General features: G+C 43.5%; 1 protein-coding gene across 5 annotated transcripts in view; it reads right to left on the reverse strand.

Moving 5' to 3' along the window:
• The window catches only part of LOC127597902 (transient receptor potential cation channel subfamily M member 1-like), a 35,051-nt gene that overhangs the window by 23,216 nt on the left and 2,804 nt on the right, over window positions 1–9,031 (reverse strand). For 3 of the 5 annotated variants that reach the window (XM_052061269.1, XM_052061267.1, XM_052061268.1), the window contains one exon: window positions 5,288–5,455. The gene's annotated coding sequence lies outside the window, so the exon portion shown is untranslated. Of the gene's footprint in view, window positions 1–249; window positions 544–650; window positions 811–5,287; window positions 5,456–9,031 lie in introns of those variants that run through there. The other 2 variants (XM_052061270.1, XM_052061272.1) reach the window with 2 other exon arrangements.

Raw genomic sequence — 9,031 nt, forward strand, 5'->3', positions numbered from 1 at the left:
TAATGTTGGTCCAATGACGTCAAGTACCGAACGTCTTTGTTTTCACAGTTCAAAGCCACAAACTTGAAAGAGTCCGACCAAAAACGATAATGGTACTTTCAAATCAGCTTGAATGGAGCGCAATTCTGAAATTAATGTGAAATTTCAATGAATTTAATGCTGGACAATATATATATATATATACACACCCTGGCTCGTCACTTGTGTGATAGGGACATGAATAATAAATAAAATCTGATGTTTACTCACGTGTCGGTTTGCTGTTATTTTATCCAACAACTCCCTCTGTTGGATGCTAGCTGAAAATGTTGTGATTTCTCGACTAATCTTGACCATTTTCATGTCTCTGACATGTTTTGTGCACTGGACTGATCAAGTGGTGAAGCATCTTTTCAACATGTTTTTTTTCCATCTACCGGTAATTCCATCTAATTCATTCTCACTGTTCCAAATTGGATAAACACAGATTTATTCTGTTCTCTTTTGATTGGGATTGAATTTGAAACCCAATTCAATTGAGAGTACCGCCAGTGCTAACAACACTTCATGCGAAGTGCAAGTCATGCGAACACTGCATTTGCAGGATTTAGACGAGCCAAGAGAAGTTAACTGCGCTAACGCAGAACATTCTAAAGGACACGTGCAATTACCGGATTTGGAAAAACAAGAGTCCCGCATCCATTCCTCCATTGGTCGTATCCCAAAGACAGAAAGAAAACGGCTTCATTTTCAACACAACAAAACAAAGTCATACAATAGTACTTCATCACAGCCATGTGTACGGACGGACTGCCTCTCGTAATGGATAATACCTCAATTCTCTGCGTAAGCAAACACTAAAGAGCTTTATCGTGGGTTAGTGGCTTTGAATTTAGAAGAGGAGATTATTTATCACTTCAGAGGAGATGATGAATGAAGGGAGAAAGACACGCTTAACATTTACCCTTTTCATAAATTCGTAATGAATCATTCAAGCAGTATTAAATTACATTATCTTAATTAGATGAAACATCTAAATGATCTAAAAGGTCACAAATAATTGAAATGAGCTAGTGGTTAACACATCTACCTCACAGTTCTGACGTCTGGAGTTTGAAACACAGCTCAGGCCTTCCTTCCTTCCTGTGTAGTTTGCATGTTCTTCCTGTGCTTGTATGAATTTCTTCTTCTCACATTCCAAAACATACTTATTACACGCAGGCCCCCTTGGTTACAATTAACTTCTATTATAACATAAAAGTTACTTTTCAAAACTGGTGTCCTGAGACACTAACTAACAATCTTATGGAGTGCTTTGGGAGATCGTCAAGGCTGCTGCAGGAGAGTATCCAATTCCAATTTCTTAGTCTTAAAATTGTTATTAATCACAAATATGTCCTGTTCATCTATTTATGCCAGTGATTGGCAGGACAACTGAATGCTCTTCCATTAGACATCAGAAGGTGCGATGTAGCCCTTGTTGCCATTCGTACAAGAGAAAGTGGCTTCCTGTGATGTTATCATCTTTGTGATCCATTCAACAGGAAACTGAGTAAGTACAATTATGACTAAACTGAGATGAGGTCATCATTAAATCAGTATTCAGACTTTTGTGTCATTTTTGTTCTTGTTGGGTGATGTACGGTGAGATCTTCGGTTTAAAAAAGGTCGGGAAACCCAGAGAATAAACTCAACTGTGACCACACGATGGCGCTATCAACACTCGTACAGCCCCTTTGTTTTGACCACAAGGTCACGGGCGGTTTGATGAGCCTTTTTTTTCTCTCTGGAATGAGTATAATTTAGATCATGTTGTGTTTTGTCCACCAGTACATCCAAAACCACAAAAAGTAATTGCATAGTGACAGAAACGATTAAGGGGAACCATTTGGAGAGACACAGTTTTGGGAGGGCCGTTTCACCTGCTGCACTGAATTAGAGTTGGACTTAAAAACAGCAAAAAAATGCACCAAGCAAAGGCCTGATGCTGCTTTGTTGTTGTATGCCGCTGCTGCTTGTGAAGATCTGCACTGACCTGCACGGACAACACAATACAACCGGTGTGTTTTTGGCTGTGCTCATCACAACCACACTTTGGTTGCTGGGGAAACGGCCTACACCCAAATACACACCTGAGACACACCAGGGTGTGTTCAGACTCTCAGTGAAGGCAAACAGCAGGTACAAAGTATGTACACGCTCGGACAAATGGCTTTAAAAACATGATTACGGGTATGAAAGGAGATCAAGAAAAACAGTTGAGAAGCGTGAGGCTGCTGACGTCTGATTTTTCATGACAGACTAAACACATGGCTGGACTTTGATGCCAAGACGGGCTGGTTGTTAAGAGTAGGTCATGTTAGGACATGTTCCCTCTACTTTATGTTCACAGAGAGCAGTGCAGTTATTATAACCGTATCTTTATTCGAAAACAAATGGCGGAAATACTGACCCTATGTATGGAACCTTGAAAGCTACCAAGCTCTAATTGTTGCCCTCATATAGCTTCATCTTGCAGGTGCGTAGCTACGTAGCGGAGGAGCTCAGAGAGCTAGAATGTAGAAAAGCGCTACATGGCTTAAAACTCATTTGACCGTTTTTGCATGAAGCAGACATACTTGGGAATCAATCCGTTCATTCGTTTTTTGATCCGCCGATCCTCACAACAGGGATGGCAATGGCTAGTGATGAAAAAAACGGAAAGGCGCGTGGCCTGGACGGGGCGACCAATCACAACAAGTAAGTCATCATACACGTCCAATCGCAGGGCTGTTTACAATCGGAAAATGGAAAGACTGATTGGGAGAGCTCGTGAAAACTCGACGATAAGGTACCTGACCCCCCTAAAATTTTCTCAACGGATTTAGACGATTCACAAAAATGATCAATTTAAGAAATAAAACAGCGATTTTCCGCGTATCCGCGGAAAATTGCCATCCCTGTCACAAGGGTCGCCTATCCCAGCTGTCTTCAGGCAGTAGACAGTACACCCTGCACCGGTTGCCAGCCAATCGCAGGGTACACATAGATGAACCATCCACGCTCTCAAGGTGGAGTACCCGTAGAAAACACATGCAGGCCACGCGGAGAACTCAACCACCAATCCAAATTCTATGAATTTGAATTTTGAGGTTCGGCTGTATATGTTCCAAATATTTTCCCCCGTACCATTATATTTGTGAAAGGCTAGCCCAAAAATATAAGCTACATCTCACCATGTAAATGAAGTCAGTGTTAATGCAGTGAGTGAGCAGACAAATATCAGAAGCTGGAAATCTTACAGTCCCAACAAATTCAATGAAATTAAAGCTCTAGCACTGATTATTAGCATCGAGTAAAAGCAATGATGTAGCGTCGGGGATCACATTCTATTGCTGTGCTGTCCCTTGTAAAGTGGACCTTTAGGAGCAATCTAGGTCAAGACTAAAAGCTGCTTGCATGCATTTTCAAAGACGTCACAGTCTTGTGTCGGGGCTCAGTGATGGCCAGAACAGGGTCAGGGGTAATGGGGCGGGGGGAGAAAAAAAAAGTGAAGTGCTGTCGAAAGAGAGGTCTCCGTGCTCGTAGGAGTGGTCCCTCGCTGCGCTTCTGTCAGCACAAATGCATTTTAGGGAAGTAGACAGAAACGAGGCGTGGCTGAGTCGAGTTCGACTCGTGGCTAAGAACTTCCCCAGCGGAGACCAGAACAGGCTGATGCACACGGCATGCGGATGGGTTCATTGGACATCACCGTTCAAGACTGTTCCTGCAACACCAATCTCACAGGAGAAATATCATTCCATGAATGTCCTCCTCACTGCACATCTCTCCTTATTGTGCACTTCTGAGCGCACACGCTGACATAGGGCGGTACCAACGTTGACCTACGGCCCGCGCAGTGGTTAATAGGGATTCCATATGCTGGGCAGAAGGGGCCGTAAAACCGTATCTCTTGACCCCACGGGAAGCGACTGGCATCACGGGCTCTAATGAATAGACGTCCTACAAAGTGACTGTTGCAGTTTGTGATTGCCGGGTCTTGTTTTGTCAGAGCAAAAAGCTCATAAGCTGTTCCCAGGGAGTGGTGAGGGAGCTCTTCTCACTGGGAAAAAAGGGGGCTGGTGAAGCCCTGCACTCAGCTGCACAAACTTCCACTCGCAGCTCATCATCCAACAAGGCCAAAAAAACATGTGGGACACACACACACCAGAGACGGACATTTATAGGGATGGGGATTTGATCAAAGGAGGAGTTGAACTCCACTCCAAGTCAAGCACTGCGGAAGCAAATTACCCTCGATGGGAGCACACAACTTGACTGCTCAATTTTTACATCCGGGGGGGTGTACTGTTGCCCTCAAATCCCGTTGAAGGCAGCAATGCGGATTTCTAAATAATTGTTAAACATCAAACAAATGAAGACAAAAACGTTTCCCTGAAGATGGGTTTGGTAGTTCCTGGAGAGACGCCAAATGACCTGTGACCCTAATGAGGCAAATGCTACAGAAAATGGATGGCTTTGCCATGATCTGCTTCTGGCCATATAGCATTTTCCATTGTGCCGTAATATACCAAGACTGATTATTCCCTTTGGTAGTTTTAGTGATGGTAAAAAAAAAAAAAAAACTGTTTTCGTGTATTGGCAACTCTACTTTTAACTTTACTGAAAAGCCCAAAATATAATTGATCCTCCAGGACCAGTCAAGAGCTGCCAATCACTCCTTGTCCTCTGCTGACTCCAAAGACTCCAAAACTTCACATTTCCAAAATGAGTCAAATCACCCTGAAATCTGTGCATCGACAGGCAGGATATGCACAATGTATGCCCACTCATCTTTCAGGCTGAAACCAAAAACCGATGTGACACTTAAAACGTAACCGAGAGGGATGTTAACAACCGGAATGAATAGTCAAATGCCGTGCTCGTTTGATGACCTCTTCAGCCCAAGAGCTGCTGCGCGCCGGATTATTTGTACGTGAGCCCAAACCAACCCCCCCCCCCCCCCCCCCAATATTTTCCAGACTTCAGCTGACACGGACAGCTGCCATAGTGCCAGAAATTAATCCAGAGTGATGCTTCTAAGAATGGGTCATCAGTATTATCTGACATGCAAAGGCCACAAGCTCCAGTGCTTTTTTCTTCTTCTCAATGACAACATCTAAACAAGATGTACTTGTTGAGCTAGATACAATTCAATTACCGGTATGTTTTGTTTTTTCAATCAATCATTCGATTGTGCTGTAAAGCTTGAAAGCCCCACAAAAGAGGAATGGCAAAAAAAGGTCTTGGTTTTTGCTTACGGTACGATCAGGATTTGGATGGCACTCACCGTCGGTCACAGTTGTCGTCCACACGCCTCTTCGTGCCTCTAATTGATGCATTCAAGTGCACAATAGTGGCGATGAAGTCGCCAAGGCATTGGGCCGACCCCAATTCTGATTCAGGAAGGCGAATGGTCAGGTGCTGAGGGTTCCATGCGGTCACGTCTTCCCTCTATCTACGAGGAGACGACACAGATAAACCATCTTTTTTTTTTTTTTTTAATGTACCGAGACTGACCCAGTGTGCAATTCAACATGTTTTCAGTCAATCAAAATTCAAATCAATTCAACAGCTGATGGATGGTAAATTGTCCAGAATTAACTACATGTCAGTTGTACATACGGAGGTGCATTGGCTTTAATTGAATCACTGACATGGCCTTTGAGAAAACTCCCTTCTGTAAGTTCTTGGTTATCACCCTCAGGGAACGCTAAACATCAACCGCAAAATTTCACATCATGACGCTCTGACGTCTTATCGCCACATCCCAACTAATAAATAATAATAATAATACATTTTATTTGTGGGCGCCTTTCTAGAAACTCAAGGACACCTTACAACAAGCAGTTAAAATCACGAGTACAATGTTAAAAAACTACATCAAATAAGATAAGAAAAAAAATACAACAAAATAAATAAATAAAACAATGGCTTTATGGTCTGAGTGAATAGGCTTGTCGAAACAGATGTGTTTTGAGGCGGGATTTGAAATGTGTTAATGAGGCTGTATTACGAAGGTCAGCGGGGAGTGAGTTCCATAGCTGGGGAGCAGAGCGACTGAAGGCTCTATTTCCCATGGTGACGAGGCGAGCAGGGGGGACAGAAAGGAGGACAGAGGAGGAGGAACGAAGAGAGCGGACAGGCGTAGGAATATGGATGAGGTCAGATAGGTATGGAGGGGCTAGGTCATGAATGGATTTGAATGTGAGTAGCAGGATTTTATATTGAATGCGGTGTAAAATGGGAAGCCAGTGGAGATGTTGGAGGACAGGTGTAATATGGTTTATGTATGGCGTGAGTGTGATAATGCGGGCGGCTGAATTTTGGACCAGCTGAAGCTTATGGAGGGTTTTTTGAGGGAGACCAAACAGAAGGGAATTACAGTAATCGAGTCGCGAGGTGACGAGGGTGTGTACAAGTATAGCAGTGGACTGAGGAGTGAGAGAAGAGCGGAGCCGGTGGATGTTTCGAAGATGATAATATGCAGAACGAGTGATGTGGTTGATATGTGAGGTGAAGGAGAGGGTGCTATCAAGGATGACACCCAGACTCTTGACCTGAGGGGAGGGGGAGATGGAAGAGCTTTCGAAGGGAATGGAGAAGTTGTTTATTTTGTTTAGATTGGATTTAGTGCCTATAAGGAGGAATTCAGTTTTATTGCTATTCAGTTTGAGGAAATTTGAGGTGAACCAAGATTTTAATTCCTGCAGGCAGTTGGTTAGGGAGGATGGTGGAAGTACGGTATTAGGTTTGGTAGAGATGTAGAGCTGGGTGTCATCCGCGTAGCAATGAAAATGAATGTGATGTTTTCTGAAGATATTACCCACGGGAAGAAGATAGATTAGAAATAGCAATGGGCCAAGGACAGAACCCTGAGGAACACCTGAAGTGAGGGGAAAGGGGTGAGATCTAAAACGTTTAAGCTGGATAAACTGGGTGCGGTCAGAAAGATAGGAGCGGAACCAGGAGAGGGGGATGCTGGTGATGCCAATGGAGGAGAGTCTGTCGAGGAGGACGGAGTGAGAGATGGTGTCAAAGGCTGCACTGAGGTCAAGCAGGAGGAGGATGGCGAGTGAACCGGAGTCAGCAGAGAGAAGAAGGTCATTGCATATTTTGAGGAGGGCAGTTTCAGTACTATGGAGGGGACGGAAGCCAGATTGAAATTGTTCGTATAGCTTATTGGAGGAAAGATGGGTGTGAAGTTGAGCAGCTACTGTTTTCTCTAGAAGTTTGGAGATGAACGGAAGGTTTGATATGGGACGAAAGTTGTTCAAGTCGCAGGGATCAGAGCCAGGTTTCTTCAGTATGGGAGTGACAGCAGCAGTTTTGAGATGAGATGGTACAATGCCAGTAGAGAGGGAAGTTTGAATAATGTTAGTGATGAGAGGGGAGAGGGCCGGGATAGAAGCTTTGACTAAAACAGTAGGGAGAGGGTCAAGCTGACAAGTAGAGGATTTGGACTTCTGGATTAAGATGGAGATTTGGTGGACAGATGGGGATGTGAATGCAGAGAATAGGTGGGTAGGAACCGGGGAGAATGGAGAAGGAGGGTTAGGAGCAGCTGAAGGGGTGAGTTGCTGGTGGATAAGTTGGATTTTGGATGTAAAAAATGAGGCCAGAGTATTACAAAAATCAGTGGAATAGAGATGTGAGGGAACAGTGTCAGCAGGTTTAGTGAGTTTAGAAATGAGTGAAAAGAGTGATCTGGGGTTGCCTTCATTGGAACTGATTAATCCAGAGTAGAAGATTGATTTGGCTTTGGATATTGAGTCCTTGTAATGGAGAAAGTGGGTAGTGTACATTTCTTTATGAATGGCGAGTCCAGTTTTTCTATATAATCTTTCAAGTTGACGGCCTTTTGATTTAAGTTGTCTGAGGGTAGGGGTAAACCAGGGTGCTGTTTGGTTGAAGGAGACAGTTCGGGTTTTGAGTGGGGCCAGGATATTGAGAATGTTATGGAGATTTGTATTGTAGTGTGTCAAAAACTCATCTGTTGTAGAAAGACAATCAGTACTGGGGAGGTTGTTGATAAGTGATTCTAAATTGTCCGGGTTAATCTCCTTGATTTTACGGAAATGGATAATGCGTTGTGGGTTGGATTTGAAAAATGACAGGTTAACATTGAATGAAAGCAATAGATGATCTGTGTATGGGAGGAGATCGGTTTTACAGTTTGTTGGTGATAATCCAATACAGCAGATCAAGTCCAGAATATGTCCTTTACTGTGTGTGGGAAAGTTGACATACTGTTGAAAACCAAAACTGTCCAGACAGGAGGTAAAGTCTTTGGTAAGTGAGTCATTGATATTGTCCATGTGTATATTAAAATCTCCTAAGAGAATCACATTTGGTGATAGTGTATACAGATGAGTGAGGAGTGTAGTAATGTCAGTGATAAAATTCTTGTTTGGTTTTGGTGGACGGTAAATAGTGGCAATCTATGCGCGCAGAGTAGTTCACTTAGATAGAAAACAAGGTTCCGGTTTAATGCTCACGCACGTTTTGTAACTCAGAAGACCAGTTTGACAGTTTCGTTTTTTTTTTCACTGAAGCTGACTTTGTTTACAAGAAGCTGACCACAGATGACGTTGGAAGCCGCTCAAGTGACTGATGAGATTTGACAACCTCAACACATTGTGACAACCCAATCTAAATAAAGGTGATTCAAGTCTATTAGCTCATCATAGTCTCTGGACACCTATTGCTGTGAGCGCCCAAGTTTTACGACCTTAGGTTGTCATTTTGGCACGTCAATGTTGACGAGAGTTTTAGGCTCGTCTCCTTTCGGATGATCTATGCGCCATCTTGAAGACGATGTAACAACATCATGAGAATATTTATAGATCAGGCAAACTGTGTAATCTTCACATTTTCACATAATCCATCTGAGAAGCTGTAACACAAAGTCGTTCGCAGAGCAGAGGCGCGGTCCGTCGTTGATACAGCCGGCAGGCAGTCAACTGCGGACTGATGTTCAGCGAGCGGTGTTACAGGCCATAAAACCCAAGTCAAAGCCAGTCGACAGGCAGCG

Source organism: Hippocampus zosterae, chromosome 3 (genome assembly GCF_025434085.1).
Source record: "Hippocampus zosterae strain Florida chromosome 3, ASM2543408v3, whole genome shotgun sequence".
Taxonomy (NCBI): domain Eukaryota; kingdom Metazoa; phylum Chordata; class Actinopteri; order Syngnathiformes; family Syngnathidae; genus Hippocampus; species Hippocampus zosterae.